This window comes from Manis javanica, chromosome 1 (genome assembly GCF_040802235.1).
Source record: "Manis javanica isolate MJ-LG chromosome 1, MJ_LKY, whole genome shotgun sequence".
In the NCBI taxonomy this organism is placed as follows: Eukaryota; Metazoa; Chordata; class Mammalia; order Pholidota; family Manidae; genus Manis; species Manis javanica.
Window position 1 is genome coordinate 45,555,402 of NC_133156.1, and position 15,841 is coordinate 45,571,242.

The 15,841-nt window shown below is 35.1% G+C and overlaps 1 long non-coding RNA gene across 1 annotated transcript in view; it reads left to right on the forward strand.

Moving 5' to 3' along the window:
• Positions 1-15,841, forward strand: part of LOC140847960 (uncharacterized) — a 252,862-nt gene that overhangs the window by 138,420 nt on the left and 98,601 nt on the right. The gene's annotated exons all lie outside the window — the stretch shown is intronic.

Below are 15,841 nucleotides of genomic sequence, written 5' to 3' on the forward strand. Positions count from 1 at the left end.
TATTTAGCTGGTGATTAAAAACACATTAAAAGATGGCACAGAAAGACTATTTTTGTTCATTACCATATCTGAAAATCTAATCATGTAGTAAGAGACTAATTTTCACATAATTCTTAAAACAATAAGTACAGTACTGTAGAAATTATTTGTGCTGCCTATATTAGTTAATTAACTAAACTGCACAAGAGAGATGATTATTTTCTATTAATCAAATGGAAAAGTCAAGTGTAGACACTTTTATCAGTGCTTTTAAGAAAATATCTTAGAGTGAATTCATGAGATGAACCTAAAAAATTTGAGTGCAATTAGGACAAATGTAAGGGAGAAAAACAATACACTGAAAGCCTGCAGAGTCAATGTAAAAGAAAGAAAGAAAATCCCCAAGTGATAGAATTACAGGTTTTAGGGGAGAAACTTGAGAACAGAGAAACCATGTCTAGCATGCAATTCATGTTAACATACTTCTAAGTAAAATGTATTGCATGAATCCATTCATAAATGCAATTCTTTTACCTTCCTGTTTATAGTGACCCATAAACACTTATTTCACAGTGTTCACATACTGGAAACTTCTACCTGAAATAATCATTGCAACTTGAATAATAAAGGAAAATTTGATCATTGTGAACATATTTCAGAAGAAAATGTCATATTCCACCTGGAATATGAGATTATTTCCACTGTATACCAGTTGCTAACCTTTGCTAATGCTTTTAAGAGAAATAAATATATTTTTTTCAATCAAATCCTCACCTCTGCTAACCCCTCACCAAAAGCTTTTATTTTTCAATAAGCAAATATTCTGTGAGCAAATTTTTTGGCTAAAAAGCCTCCCTCCCATGTTTACTAAATACCAGATAGTGAACTAAATAGCTTTACATATATTGTCATTTAACCTTTAGATGAAAATTTACCAGAGAGTTATTATGTCCATAATACAGATGAAGAAACTGAGACTTAGAGACATTAAGGTTAATAGCTAACAGATTATAGTTATTCTACTCAGGTTCTGTCAAATTCCACAGCCAGTGAACTATAAAATACTGTGTGTCTCCTAAACTTCCATGCCTTTGTGGGTTTCTTTTCCTGTAAGAGGCAAGGATCTAAAAATAAGATTTTTTTATCAAACACATTATTTACAAAAATATTAACTTTAGTCTCAAAATGCCTAGGTGTTCTTTTTTTTAAGAAGAATATTGCCATTCTTCATTGACTCTTTTATTCTTTTAGCCAACATTTATAATGTTGTTATCATGCTTAATGACCAAGGTGGGGGTCTGGCATTAGTTCCTGGCTTTGATCTATGTGGGTAGTTACATGGTATCAGTTTGTGTAATATTACATTAATTTCTTCTGTTTTGCAAAGCGATACATGATCTTGAATTCTGACAGAGAAAGAGTACAATATAAGTTAACAAAAGCCAGCCTCACATTTTTGTTGCATTATATTCTGGTTATGCATATAGGGTCAATTGAACTATTCCCCTGCAATTGAGACTTTTGCTTTTCATTGTTTAACCATCTAAAGGGACCTACAGCAGTTTATATCTTACATTTGAGTAATACCTAATTTTAATTTTAATTGAAAGCATGTAAAACAACTGGCTTCTGTTAAGTATCAATTGGATTTCATATAAATATAAGTTTCCACCAATAAACTGACCAGATGGCAAATTGTGTATGAGAAGGAGATAGATGGCTTTCTAAAAAGGGGGATGCCCCACATAATGAGGGTCAGCTGAGGAGTATGAGTGTGATTTGTTTTGATGAATAATAAATTCAGATAAGTTACACAATAATTGTGATGCATGAGTTTTCCCTGTAAATTCCTGGAGAATCAGTTTTACATGATAGAATACAGCTTTCCTTTTAAAGCAGATACTTTAATCCATCATATTGGAGGTCAGAGTAGTTTAAAGCAATGAGCAAGGCTTTGGGTTGGAGAGAGAGGGCATACTGCTCAAAGCTTTGTTTTGAAATTTTTTAGAATGCAGCTTTGTAAATGCAACTAGAAGCACAACAACAAAGAACAGAAAAACAGAAATCCCCCTCCTCTTTCCCAGCTATGACAACAGCCTTTTCTGAAAGGTAAGGGCATCTATTTGCCAAAGAGGCAGAGCAGAACAACTGCGTAATTTTTTTCTTTGATAACCAACTATACCAATGACTTAAAACTATGGTCATGGTGTTCATATGACCATAGACTATATAAATATATGCACTATGGCTTCAGCATCATTTTAGAAATTATTTCTAAGAACCATTTTAGAGGCAAAATTGGGAAATATAATGGATATTTGAAAGGAGCTTAGTGTTTGAAATCATCTGAATTATGAGATTATAAAAGTGATTTATATCTGAGATTATATAAAAGTAAACATTGGCAATTACACATTTTGGCAATTACAGTTTTCTCCTTTTATCAAAAAGACAGGAGGAAAATTATACCATAAAAATGGAAAAAAAAATCCTAACTCTGAGTATTAACATTGGAAGAAGGTCAATCTTACATAACAGAAAATGAAATGGACAGTTGGCATTCATCCAGTGAATTGGATGGTACTCATCTAAATCAATTAATACAAATAAAATACTGTAATCTTGAGATTCAAGGACCAGCCCATCATCAAAGCAGCATGTCATGAACCTTTTAAACTGACATTGATTAAATTCTAGTTATTCAGTCCAACTTGAAGATCATTATAAGAGTAGAAGCCTGTGGTTCATGTCAACTCGATTGCACAATAGGAGGAATGTGTAATGCAAGTAGATGCAGGAAGGCTCAGTACTTTTCTAATGTTACTTCAAGTCTTAAAAAAGAAAAAAAAATTCCTAACTGGTATTTCCTCATATGTTTAAGATATTTTTATATTTTTGCACAAAGATATTATAAATGAAATTATAGTGTGAGAGTTCCAGGTTTCATTTATCTTTATTTGCACTTAATTTTTACAAAGCAGCAATAGTTTTAGTACTAGTTTTTATATGGTTATAGAAATTGAATTATTATAAGGCAAATACCTGGGTCAAGAAGTAGAACTTTGTCAACCCCCTCAGAAGTCCCTCCATGTGTCTCCTTAACAAAAGCACCTGTTATCCTGAGTTTTATGGTAACTACTTCCTTGCATTTATTATTTTGTCATGCAAGAGTACATTCCCAGATGTACTCTAATGTTGTCTTGATTATCTTTTAAAAATTGAAAAAAATTAGTTTCCAACTTCATCCCCCTTTTTTCTCTCATTTATCTGTTAGAAACCAACCACTGGAATTACAATACTGGTATTACAATACTAATATTATAACCACCAATAAGATGAATGAAAATGGCTTTTTATGCATATTATTTTCCAATATCTACATTGTTAATGCATATAGACATTATATATACTATTTACTCAAGTTAAACTCTTATTTAGTTTTGGCTCTACAAGTAATTATTCTACAAGTAATTGTATATTTAGTACTCACCACTCTTTATGGTGATCTCTTTCTAGTCCTGATGATTGAAGTGCATTCTCTGATGAATTACTAAGGACACAGTTGTGAAACCAAATTTCCTTGAGACTTTTCATGAGGTTAACAGTTTAACTGAACCTTTTATGCTTGAAACTGAGTTTTGTTCACATTTTCTTCTTTAGACTATTTTAAATACATTGCACGATTTTCTTCCATTATAAAAAAATGCCATCATCAAAGATCTTGTGATAATCTAATTTTCATTTGCTTTTTTTTTACGGTAATTATGATGCTCTAACACATAAAAATAACATATTTTTCTTTGAAGTTTACTAATCTTACTAGAATATATCTTACTGGTTTTTGCTATGGGTCAAAATTACTCGGCACATGGTATGTTATTTCAATGTGTAGTTTTTGTTTTTTTTTTTAGTTTCAGGTATTTTTTTTCTTTGAATTACAGTTTTTAGTGTTCATTTTATTTGCTGGATTTAGTTTTATTCAAGGATTCTTATTATTTATGTGCTGGAACAGTTTTTTGGTCAATTTCAGTGTTTGTCATTTTTCTTAAAAAATTGTCTCTTTATTAATATCACTTCAATTTTTATAATTTTCCTCCTCTTCAACTTTTGCTTCTTTTGCTTTTGATTTGTTTGTTCCTCTCCTCTGGTTTTGTTCTTATTTCTGAAGTGAGATTTTACTTTTATCTGTAATCCTTTCCTCAATTCTGTCACAACATGTCTGAGATTTTCTAATTGATCTCTGTAGTTATTTTGTGTTATATGATGCTTTTTTAAAACCGTTAGTGTATTTGGAGTAGGTTTGTGTTGTAATCTGTTTTAGAGGCATTTTTTTCTATTTCATTTTCTGTTTGGGTGTTATTCTATTCAATATACTTGTTTTCTCCTTGGAGTAATTATATATTGAATGTGATCCTGATACTTTACTGTATATTTCCTTTTGAATTAAAGTTAGTTTTCCTGAAATTTTAGATTATCTTGAATTGGCTTAGCTTTCTTATTTCACAGAGCTCCCTCTTCTGTTGTTTTGTGAAGGGTTCAAATGCACTGGAGCTTGCTTTTTGAGATTTTTCAGGCTCTTTCTCCTTCTCTGCAAAATTTTATCTAAGACTTCTCTTTTCTGAATTTTTGTTATCTTTCTCCTGTTGAATTTTGTTGGTTCTTTCAGATGTTTGTGCTCACTGTTCTAGAAGGAATCCATAGCTCATGAATTTTCAGAATTTATCGGGTATCCTTTGCAATCTGGTTCTCAAAGTAGCCTGTGGAGAGTTCTAGTAAAAACCTATTGCTTGGCTATTCTGGTGTCTTCCATTCTCAGCTCTCTTGGAAATCCCATTGTTTTCCTTTGTGTTTTCAGCAGTCTTTGATATCATTCAGGTTCTCTTCTGTTTTTCCCTATGCTTGTAGTTTGTGTCTTAGTATATTATTAATATTACCCATGGGCTTTGAATTTACTGTTATTAGCTCTATCTGCTTCTAAATGGAGATTCAAGGAGATTCAGAATCCACTCTTGTCTCAGAATGCCCACAGGAATATCAATATTAATAGTAAAAATAGTTCCTCTTTGAGTTTTTATATATGCTAAGCATTATGATAGGTAATTTGTGTCAGATTACCAAATTTAATTCTCATAGAAATACAACTAGGCACTGTTACTACATTTACTTTAGAGATGATTTTAAGAAAAGGTAAATAACTAATATCACATGTAGTGAGTGGGGAAACAAAATGTAAACCACCAGTCAAATAAATTTGTAAGTTCTTTATAGCGTTAATTTACGTCATCAATACTGTGATTTGAAGTACCATTTTTTATAATGTGTAATAATATTCCTTTGAACTATGGGTAACTTAATTTTTTCATAGTTTTGGTTTAAACAAATGGTAATTCATTTTCTCACTAAAATCAAGGGTACTGCTAACAGTCAAATCTATTATCTAGATAAGTATTTCATTTTTATCTGTGACAACATTCCTGTATGTGCAATATTAGAATAAAGGTGAAGAGAGTTTTTCTTTCAACTTCAGAGTTCTCTGCTCTGTGAAATATTCAGAAATATAATGTCATATTTTCTGAGGCCTTTGGTCATTTTCATGTGATGATTTAAAAAGTGAGTCAGAAAAGGTAGACAGTGGCTTGTTGTAATATATAGTTATTCAAAATACTCATGCTTTAACTGCTCTATTTTTATAGAACTGAAATGCAGATACAGGCATTAACAAAATACAAAATATTCTTTACTAGTAACTTTCAGTCGTGACAACAGACTATGATAAAAGGGGCAGAAGGAATCCACTTGCTGTAAATTTTGTCTGGGATCCTTATCTTTTGACATTTTATAGGTTTCATCACCACAATGTATGTCATAGCTAGATATCTTAGGAACCATAAAATGTCCTCTTACATATTGATTTTATTTCACAGATAAGGGAAACCTATATTTTTCACCTTTTCTCATCTTTGCCCTTGTCCAAAATGGATATAAGCAGATCCAAGCCAAAAACTCTCTAGATATTTGCAATAAAAGTGATTATCTGGGAGAAAAAAATTACATCAAAGTCCTTATTAAAGTATTGAAACATTTAATTTGGAGAGAAAGCATCATATCTGTAGTCAATAAATTGGGTTAAAGGCATGTTCACATATTTTCTAATTTTATTTTTTTTTCAAGTTCTATATAGGATTTATATTGACAGAAATATTTACTTATGCTGTCTTCAAGAATAAAGAAGATTCTGCTATTTATAATAAACTAAGTAGACCTGATACTTTATTTCATACTGCTAAATAGAGTTCTTTCTCCATAAGCAGTCTTCTTAAGATACAGTTACTATTGGCAAAAACAATACTCTTAGAATGTGGGAATTAAAGGATCTTTTTTGTTAATTAATTTTTTTTATTTTGATATCATTAATATACAATCACATAAGCAATATTGTGGTTACTAGATTCCTTCCATTATTGAGTCCCCACTTCATACCCCATTACAGTCACTGTCTATCAGCATAGTAAGATGCTATCGAATCACTAACTTATCTTCTCTGTGCTATACTGCCTACCCTATGCTCCACCTCTAAATTACGTGTGCTAAACGTAATGCCCCTTATTCCCCTTCTCCCTCCCTTCAGACCCACCCTCCCCAGTCTCCCTTTGGTAACTGTTAGTCCATTCTTGGATTCTGTGAGTCTGCTGCTGTTTTGTTCCCTCAGTTTTTCCTTTGTTTTTATACTCCACAGATGAGTGAAATCATTTGGTACTTGTCTTTCTCCACCTGGCTTATTTCACTGAGCATAATACCCTCTAGCTCCATCCATGTTGTTGCAAATGGTAGGACTTGTTTTCTTCTTATAGCTGAATAACATTCCATTGTGTATATGTACCACATCTTTATCCATTCATCTACTGATGGACACTTAGGTTGCTTCCATTTCTTAGCTATTGTAAACAGTTCTGTGATAAACATAGGGGTGCATATGTATTTTTGAAACTGGGCTGGTGCATTCTTAGGGTAAATTCCTAGGAGCGGAATTCCTGGGTCAAATGGTACTTCTATTTTTGGTTTTTTGAGAAACCTCCATACTGCTTTCCACAATGGCTGAACTAATTACATTCCCACCAGCAGTGTAGGAGGGTTCCCCTTTCTCTGTATCTTTGCCAGCATTTGTTGTTGTTGGTCTTTTGGATAGTGGCCATCCTAACTGGGGTTAGATGCTATATTATTGTGGTTTTAATTTGCATTTCTCTGATGATAAGTGATGTGGAGAATCTTTTTATGTACCTGGCCATCTGAATTTCTTCTCTGGAGAAGTGTCTGTTCAGATCCTCTGCCTATTTAATAGGGTTATTTGTTTTTGGTTGTTGAAGCACATAAGATCTTTATATATTTTGGCTATCAAGACATCATCAGATATGTCATTTATGAATATATTTTCCCATACAGAAGGATGCCATTTTGTTCTACTGATGGTGTCCTTTGCTGCACAGAAGCTTTTTAGTTAGATGTAGACCCACTTGTTCATTTTTGCTTTTGTTTCCCTTGCCCAGGGGACATGTGGTCATGAAGAAGTTGCTCATGTTTATGTTTAAGAGAGTTTTGCCTATGTTTTCTACTGAGAGTTTTATTGCTTCATGACTTACATTCAGGTCTTTAATCCATTTCAAGTTTACTATCTGGATGTAGTTAGACAGTAATCCTGTTTCATTCTCTTACATGTAGCTGTCTAATTTTGCCAACACCAGTTGTTGAAGAGGCTGTTACTTCCCTGTTGTATATCCATGGCTCCTTTATCATATATTAATTGACCATATGTGCTTGGGTTAATATCTACACTCTCTATTCTGTTCCATTGGTCTGTGGCTCTGTTCTTGTGCTAGTACCAAATTATCTTGATTATTGTAGCTTTGTAGTAGAGCTTGAAGTTGGGAACCGAGATACCCCTGCTTAATTCTTGCTTCTCAGGATTGTTTTGACTATTCAGGGCCTTGGGTGGTTCCATATGAATTTTAAAACTATTTGTTTCAGCTCATTGAAGAATGCTGTCAGTATTTTGACAGGGATTGTATTGAATCTGTAGATTACTTAAGGCAGGATGGCCATTTGGGCAATATTAATTCTTCTTATCCATGAGCACAGGAGGTATTTCCATTTTTTAGTGTCTACTTCAGTTTCTCTAGGGAATGTCTTGTAGTTTTCAGGGTATAGGTCTCTCAGCTCCTTGGTTAGGTTTATTCCTAGGTATTTTATTCTTTTTGTTTCAATTGTGAATGGAATTGTTTTCCTGATTTTGCTTTCTGCTAGTTCATCATTAGTGTAGAGGAATGCAACAGATTTCTGTGTAGTAATTTTGTATCTTGCATCTTTGCTAAATTCAGATATTAATTCTAGTAGTTGTGGAGTGGATTCTTTAGGCTGTTTTATGTACAATATGTCATCTGAAAACAGTGACAGTTTGGCTTCTTCCTGTCCAATCTGGATGCCTTTTATTTCTTTGTGTTGTCTGATTGCTGTGGCTAGGACCTCCAGTACTATGTTGAATAAAAGCAGCGACAGTGAGCATCGTTGTCTTGTTCCAGATCTTAGAGGAAAAATTTCAGCTTATCACTATTAAGTATAATGTTGGCTGTGGGTTTGTCATATATGGCCTTTATTTCGTTCAGCTACTTGTCCTCTATATCCATTTTGTTGAGAGTTTATATCATGAATGGATGTTGAATTTTGTCAAATGCTATTTCAGCATCTATGGAGGTGATCATGTGGTTATTGTCCTACTTTTTGCTGATGTGGTGGATGATGTTGATGGATTTTTGAATGTTGTACCATCCTTGCATCCCTGGGGTGAATCCCACTTGATCATGATATATGATTCTCTTGATGTGTTTTTTAATTTGTTTTCCTAATATTTTGTTGAGCATTTTTGCGTCTATGTTCATCAGGGATATTGGTCAGCAGTTTCCTTTTTTTGTGGTGTCCTTGCCTGGTTTTGGTATTAGAGTGATGCCTGCTTTACAGAATGAGTTTGGAAGTGTTCCCTCATCTTCTATTTTTTGGAGAACTTTAAGGAGAATGGGTATTATGTCTTCTCTAAATGTCTGATAAAATTCAGCAGTGAATCCATCTGGACCAGGAGTTTGTTCTTGGGTAGTTTTTTGATTACTGATTGAATTTCATTGCTGGTAATTTGGTATGTTCAGATTTTCTGTTCTTCCTTGGTCAGTCTTGGAAGGTTGTATTTTTCTATAAAGTTGTCCATTTCTTCTAGGTTGTCCAGTTTGTTAGCATATAACATTTCATAGTATTCTCTAATAATTCTTTGTATTTCAGTGGTGTCCATAGTGACTTTTCCTTCCTCATTTCTGATTCTGTTTATGTGCGTAGATTCTCTTTTTCTCTTAATAAGTCTGGCGAGGGGTTTATCTATTTTGTTTATTTTCTCAAAGAACCAGGTCTTGATTTCATTAATTTTTTCTATTGTTTTATTCTTCTCAATTTTATTTATTTCTTCTTTGATCTTCATTATGTCCTTCCTTCTACTGACTTTGGGCCTCATTTGTTCTTCTTTTCCAGTTTCAATAATTGTGAATTTAGAGTATTCATTTGGGATTGTTCTTCCTTCTTTAAATAGGCCTGGATTGCTATATACTTTCCTCTTAGAACTGCCTTTTCTGTGTCCCACAGAAGTTGGGGCATTGTGCTGTTGTTTTCATTTGTGTCCGTGTATTGCTTGATCTCTGTATTAATTTGGTCATTGATCCACTGATTATTTAGGAGCATGTTGTTAAGCCTCCATGTGTTTGTGAGCCTTTTTGTTTTCTTTGTACAAATTATTTCTAGGGCTATACCTTTGTTATATGAGATCTTGGTTGGTATGACTTCAATCTTTTTGAATTTTCTGATTCTCTTTCTGTGGCATAGTATGTCATCTATTCTGGAAAATGTTCCATGTGCACTTGAGAAGAATGTGTATCTTGCTGCTTTTGGGTGGAGTGTTCTGTAGATGTCTGTTAGGTCCGTCTGTTCTAATGTGTTGTTTAGTGCCTCTGTGACCTTACTTACTTTCTATCTGGTTGATCTGTCCTTTGGATTGGGTGGTGTGTTGAAGTCTCCTAAAGTGACCATTTCCCTGTTTAATTCTGTTAGTATTTGTTTCGCATATGTAGGTGCTCCTGTGTTGGGTACATAGATATTTATATTAGTTATATCCTCTTGTTGGATTGACCCTTTATCATTATGTAATTTCCTTCTTTGTCTTGTTACTTTCTTTGTTTTGAAGTCTATTTTGTCTTATGCAACTACTGCAGCTCCTGCTTTTTTCTTCCTATTGTTTGCATGAAATAGCTTTTTCCATCCCTTCACTTTTAGTCTATGTCTTTGGGTATGAAGTGAGTATCTTGTAAGCAGCATATAGATGGGTCTTGCATTTTTATCCATTCTGTAACTCTGTGTCTTTTGATTGGTGCATTCTGTCCATTTACATTTAGGGTGATTATTGGTAGATATGTACTTATTTTTGTTGTAGTCTTTGGATTCATGGTTACCAAATGGTCAATGGCATCTTCTTTACTATGTAAGTGTCTAAGTTAGCTCACTTATTGCACTATTCTAAATACAGTCTCATGATTCATTTTTTTCTCTTCCTTCTGTTTCTTTCTCCTCCACTCTTTATATGTTAGGTGTCTTATTCTGTACTCTTTTGTATCCCTTGACTGACTTTGTGGGTAGCTGATTTAATTTTGCATTTAGTTGTCTACTTCCTTTGCTGTGGTTTTATTTTGTCTTGTGACTAAATAGCCTTAGGCATACATCCATCTAGAGCAGTCCTTTAAAAATACACTGTAGAGCTGGTGTGTGGGAAGTAAATTCCCTCAACTTTTGCTTATCTGGGAATTGTTTAATCCCTCCTTCAAATTTAAATGATAATTGTGCTGGATACAGTATTCTTGGTTCAAGAATTCTTGCATTGAATATATCATGCCATTCCCTTATGTCCTGTAAGGTTTCTGCTGAGAAGTCTGATGATAGCCTGATGGGTTTTCCTTTGTAGGGGATCTTTTTTCTCTCACTGGCTCCTTTAGTAATCTGTCCTTCTCTTTGATTTTTTCCATTTTTATTATTATATGTCTTGGTCTTGCCTTCGTTGGGTCTCTTGTGCTGGACTGTGGACTTGCATGGCCTGAGAAACTATTTCCTTCCCCAGATTGGGGAATTTTTCAGCAATTATTTCTTCAAAGACATATTCTATCCCTTTTTCTGTCTGTCCCTTTTCTGTCTCTTCTTCTTCTAGTATCCCTATAATGTGAATATTATTCTGTTTGGATTTGTCACACAGTTCTCTTAATATTCTTTCATTTCTAGAGATCCTTTTTTCTCTCTCTGAATCAGCTTCTCTGAATTCCTGTTCTCTTATTTCTATTCTATTAACAGTTTCCTCCACCTCATCTAATCTGCTCTTAAATCCCTCCATTGTTTGTTTCATTTCTGTTTTTTCTCTCCTGAATTTATCCCTTAGCTCTTGAATATTTTTCTGGAGCTCCATCAGCATCCTTATGACTTTTATTTTAAATTCTTTTTCAGGAAGATTGGTGATTTCAGTCTCACCGAGCCCTTTTTCTGGTGTTTGAGGGATTTTGGATTAAACAAGTTTCTTTTCCCTTTTCATGATTCTGGAGCTATGGGAGTGGTTACCGGCAAGTGATGCGTGTGTCAGTTAGGAAACAGCATCCCTTCCTGCTTGCTGGTTGCTTGCCTGTCTCCACTGTCTGTGCTGGTTAACTGCACACAGGAAGTGGTCTCTGGGTGAATCCCCTAGGCTTCCATCCATGGGGTTGCCCTCAGGATTTCCTAGAGCACTAGTGGGTGTCACAGGCCAGCAGCATGTATGTCTACCACAGGACAAAGCCTTCTTCTGGTTCCCACTCACCTTACCTGTCTCCGCTCTCTGTGCCAGCCACTACGCACTTGGAGCAGCCTCTGGGTTCATTCTCTGAGCTGCCTTGGGCAGAGAGGCCCTCACGATGGCCTAGAACACTGGTGGGAGTTGCAGGCCTGTGGCACATGTCTTCTGTGAGAACCAAGCCCTTTCATGCCTCCTAGTCTCTGTGCCAGTGTCTGCTGTCTGTGCCACTCACCTGCACACCTGAGCAACCTTTGTGTTTGTGATGGTTAACTGCATGCAGGGAGAAGCCTCTGTGTTAAGTTGTGTGATTGCTGTAGGCCAGGCTGCTGTCCTGCTAGTCTGAAGCAATGGTGGGAAGAGCTGTTTACTTGCAGATGGGGGCAGGGAGTAAGGAATGGCAGGCTGCTTATTGTGGTGAGGGGCCTTGGAGCTGCTTTGCCATCCAGAGGCATAGGGCACCTGAAGCTCCTTAAGGTTCCCAGTCTGCTGGACTGCAGGTGACAGGACAATTTTGTCCACCTGTTAAACCCTTGTCCCTTTAAGACTTTTAAAGTGCCTGCTTTTGTTTTGTCCCATGGCAGCCAGTTGTGGGAACCTGTTCACAGTCTTAGTCTTGGATTTTGCTTTTATTGTCCTCTAATATTCAAAGCAATATGCAATGTGTATCTGTGCTCCTGAGGCAGGTTACTAGAGCTGGTTATTTAGCAGTCCTGTGCTTCCACTCCCTCCCAGGTCTGATTCTTTCCCTCCCACCAGTGTGCTAGGGTGAAGAGAGTGCTCGGGTCCTGCCAGGTTGCAGTTTGTACCTTACCCTTTTCCATGAGATGTTGACTTCTCCCAGATGTAGACTGGTTGGTGTACTGCTACTTCTGGTCACTCTTTTAGGGAATGTTGTATTTGCTGTACTTTCAAATTATATATGGTCTTGGGAGATTTCTGCCACCCTACTCACACTGCCATCTTTTCCTCTCCTCTGGTTTTATTTTATTCTCATTCTGTTTGGGTATTGCTTCCCTATTAGATTGATATGCATCCTATAGCAACAAGCTGACACTAGAACTAGAATATCTTTCCATAGAATGCCTAACATTCTGATATATCAAGTTAAAATATTGTTATTGAAAGGTAAAACTGAATCACTTTCTAAATTAATTTTCATTATTTTTCTTAAATACCAAACTTATAAGTAAGCCTACTTTCAACACCTTAATTTGTTATATCATTTGTTTAACATTATTTCATATAAGATTACCATATTCTCTTAATGGAAATTCAGGTCATGTAATATAATAATTAGCTAAACTTTTGAAAGTAGAATTGTTCCAGAAACTGGGATATGTCACTGTTCTACATAAATATTTCTATGATTCTTTATAGCACAATTTTTTAGTTTATTTATGAAAGGAATTAATGAAAACTATAAAATCACTAAGCCATGAACCACCATTTCAGTTACTTTCAGATTTGCAGTTTCATGCTCAAGATGTTTCCCATAATTTTCATATCCATTTGTAGTCTACATGAGCACTATGCTGAGGACATAAAGTGAATCAATGAACCTACAAAATCTAGTATTTTATTGAGACAGAAACTCCAGAAGTTGTTTGAATTATGGCATTCATTACTACTGGATTATCTCTAGTCACTAAAATTATTTATACTTGTATTTCCACATAGACTGGTGTTAATCAGACATATTGTCATTGGAAATTTGTAAACATAATCATATTATCAAGTTTACTATCTTATGACAGTAAGCCATTAATTCAGATGAAATTAATTTCAAGTCATTCCATATCCTATGGAAGAAGTGTCTAATTTGAATTCCCCCTTAAATGTTGTGAGGAGTTAGCAATATGATGAGCTAAAATAAACATTTTTCTGGTGGAACACCTGAATTTCACATTGTTTATAACTTTTAGTTAAAATGACATTCACAGGTCTGCTGAACACCTAGCTCTGGAGATCTGCTCTGGGAGCAGAAACCTACATTACATGGTGCTCTCATAATTAGGGGGATTGGAAAGCTAAGACAGGCAGAATACCTGGAGAGACTGAGATTGCAGCCTCTTGTGGATAACAGGGATCGGCAGTGGAGACAGACATAGCAACTGGAAAGCAGGAAACAGCTCTTTCCTCCCCCCCCCCGCATCAACACTGCTCCCCTGCTACCCCAAACATTGCTTCAGAGGCTGAGAATCTCCAGAGAGCAGAGCTTCTGGGCACTAGAGGGTGCCACATACAAATATGAAATGTCAAATGAACCTTGTTCAAATCAGTTTTATAAGTATACCAGAGAAAGAGTCAAATGAAATCAACCTTATAAATCTTCCTGAGAGATTTCAAAATAAAAATCATAAACATCCTCATTGAGAGATCCAATCATTACAGAACACAGTATAAGAAATGAAACATACAATGGAAGGTTTTAAAAGCATATCAGATACAGTGGAGGAGATGATAAATGAAATAGAAAATAGAGAAAAGTAATACAAAGAGGCAAAGGCACAGAGAGAAAAAGGATCTCTAAGAATGAAAGAATGTTGAGAGAACTGTGTGACCTATACAAATGGAACTATATTCATATCATAGGGGTACCAGAAGAAGAAGAGAGAGAGAAAAAGGGATAGAAAGTGTCTTTGAGCAGGTAATTGCTGAAAACTTCCCCAATCTGGGGAAGGAGATAGTCTCTCAGGCTATGGAGATCCACAGATCTCCCAACACAAGGGACCCAAGGAAGACAACACCAAGAAATATAGTAATAAAATTGGCAAAGATCAAGGACAAGGACAGACTATTAAAAGCAGCCAGAGAGAGAAATAAGATCACATACAAAGAAAAGCCCATCAGGCTATCATCAGACTTCTCAGCAGAAACCTTACAGGCCAGAAGAAAGTGGCATGATATATTTAATACAATGAAGCAGAAGGGCCTGGAACCAAGAATACTTTATCTGGCAAGATTATCATTTAAATTTGACAGAGGGATTAAACAATTTCCAGATAAGCAAAAGCTAAGAGAATTTATCCCCACAAACTGTCTCTACAGTGTATTTTGGAAGAACTGCTATAAATGGAAGTTATCCTAAGGTTTAATAGCTGTCACCAGAGGTAATAAAAACACAGTAAAGAGAGAACAATTACTTACTAAGCAAATACAAAATTAAATCAACTACCCCCAAAGTCAATCAAGGAATAGACAAAGAGTACAGAATATGATACCTAATATATAAAGAATGGGGGAGGAAGAAAAAGGAGGAGAAAAAAATAACCTTTAGATTGTGTTTGTAATAATGTACTAAGTGAGTTAAGTTAGACTCTTAGATAGTAAGGAAGTTAATCTTGAACCTTTGGTAACCACGAGTCTAAAGCCTGCAGTGGCAATAAGTACATACCTTTTGATAATCACCCTAAATGTAAATGGACTGAATGTACCAATCAAAAGGCATAGAGTCACTAAATGAACAAAAGAACAAGACCCATCTATATGCTGCCTACAAGGGACTCACTTTAAACCCAAAGACATATGCAGACTAAAAGAGAAGGGATAGAAAAAGATATTTCATGCAAACATTAGGGAGAAAAAAGCAGGAGTTGCAGTACTTGTATCAGCCAAAATAGACTTCAAAACAAAGAATGTCACAAGAGACAATAGAAGCACATTACATAATGATAAAGGAGTCAATCCAACAAGAAGATATAACCATTATAAATATCTGTGCACCAAACACCAGAGCACCTACTTATGTGAAACAAATATTAACAGAATTAAAAGGAGAAATAGAATGCACTGCATTCATTTTAGGAGACCTCAGCACTCCACTCACTCCAAAGGACAGATCAACCAGACAGAAAATAAGTAAGGAGACAGAGGCAGTGAACAACACACTAGAACAGATGGACCTTACAGACATCTACAGAACTCTATACCCAAAAGCAGCAGAATACATATTCTTCTCAAATTTGCAAC